The sequence below is a fragment of the Salmo salar genome, chromosome 19 (genome assembly GCF_965601325.2).
Source record: "Salmo salar chromosome 19, fSalSal1, whole genome shotgun sequence".
Lineage (NCBI taxonomy): Eukaryota > Metazoa > Chordata > Actinopteri > Salmoniformes > Salmonidae > Salmo > Salmo salar.
This window is the reverse complement of record NC_138309.1, coordinates 47,425,742-47,427,751: the sequence shown is the minus strand read 5'-3', so window position 1 is coordinate 47,427,751 and position 2,010 is coordinate 47,425,742.

The following is a 2,010-nucleotide window of genomic DNA, read 5'->3' as shown; positions in this document are numbered from 1 at the left end:
TTAGTTTCTTCTAAGGACTAGGCAGGGCATAAAGGAATTGATCAATGTGGTTAGTGGTTCTCCACCCTCACTTCCTCTTTGTCATTGCACACACACACACAATAAAACTGCCAAAAACATCTACGTTTGTTCAAAGTATTTCATACCACATTCTGTAGAAAGTCAGTTAAACATGCTTAAAGAACGTATTTGCATGAGATTAAGTTACAATATGATCAGTAATTTTTGTTTTGGTATCATCATCATTAAGAACTAGATACTATGTATCTATACTTCAGACAGAAATGCCAATGTTTTAGGATGTTTTAAAGATCTTGTATCTGTATCATCACAATCTGGCAACATATGTGCCTTTGTCCATTGTTTTGAAGTATAGCACTTGCATGTCTATTGCTGCTCAAAAGGGTTTGGAGGTGAGAGATTGCATCAAAAGCGAAAGAAGCAATAAATCACATTTGCCTTTTCCGCATTGTGAAACTTTGCTACTTACACCATTGTGATTTTGTCAACCGTGCAATGGGAGAATTTTGTATCCCATAAATAATGCTGCATGGATGATAATAGCTAGAAATGAGCAATTAGCTAACTCCAGTTCAACCTGAGAAGATATTCACCATAAGGAAATACACTGTATTAGGATAACATCTATCTAATCAAAGTCACAGGTTCTCGAGGCCCATTTAGGGAAACAGTCTGAGACAGATATAACAAACAAGCAACGTTGATTATATAATTCAGGTGTAGGTTTGTTTGTTTAAAAACGGATTTACAATGAAACACATCGATACGATTACACAAATGGCTTTTCAGTTCTTAGTTACTTTCTGTATGGCTCTATCGCTCCCTATAGTAGGCCTACCCAGTGCCTTCACAGAGACAACATACCAAGTTCACAAAACCCATCAAAAACAGTGACAAAAAACATCAATGCAGAAAGAATAGAAAGGACGTTTTTCACAGCATTACAAATAAACAGTACATATTAATGTAAATATAAATGCACAATATAAAAAACATCACCTTAAGAGAGTGCATGTTCAATAAACCGCTTGGACCTAAAAGTCAGCAAAGCCCCTCCAAACACATGAAAACAACTGAAAACCAAAAGGGCACTATTGCAATGGCCTAAATTTATATACCCTGTAATCATAATTATCATCTTGAATACTGGTAAACTCAATTAAACATTGATACCAATAAACTAACATACTTTCAACACATTTGACCAGTTTTTGTGAGGGGTTCAGATCACAGACAGGCAATAATATTCAAAAAGTACACAGATCCTCACGCCCACTCCCGGCGATCAAAGAAAACCCTCCCCATACCACCCCTTCCCTGTGGGTCTGTATACCTCCCCTACCTTGTCACAACACAACTGATTGGCTCAAACGCACTAAGAAGGAAAGAAATTCCTCAAATTAACTTTCAACAAGGCACACCTGTTAATTGAATATATATATATACTGCTCAAAACATAAAGGGAACACTTAAACAACACATCCTAGATCTGAATGAAAGAAATAATGTTATTAAATACTTTTTTCTTTACATAGTTGAATGTGCTGACAACAAAATCACACAAAAATAATCAATGGAAATCCAATTTATCAACACATGGGGGTCTGGATTTGGAGTCACACTCAAAATTAAAGTGGAAAACCACACTACAGGCTGATCCAACTTTGACGTAATGTCCTTAAAACAAGTCAAAATGAGGCTCAGTAGTGTGTGTGGCCTCCACGTGCCTGTATGACCTCCCTACAACGCCTGGGCATGCTCCTGATGAGGTGGCGGATGGTCTCCTGAGGGATCTCCTCCCAGACCTGGACTAAAGCATCCGCCAACTCCTAGACAGTCTGTGGTGCAACGTGGCATTGGTGGATGGAGCGAGACATGATGTCCCAGATGTGCTCAATTGGATTCAGGTCTGGGGAACGGGCGGGCCAGTCCATAGCATCAATGCCTTCCTCTTGCAGGAACTGCTGACACACTCCAGCCACATGAGGT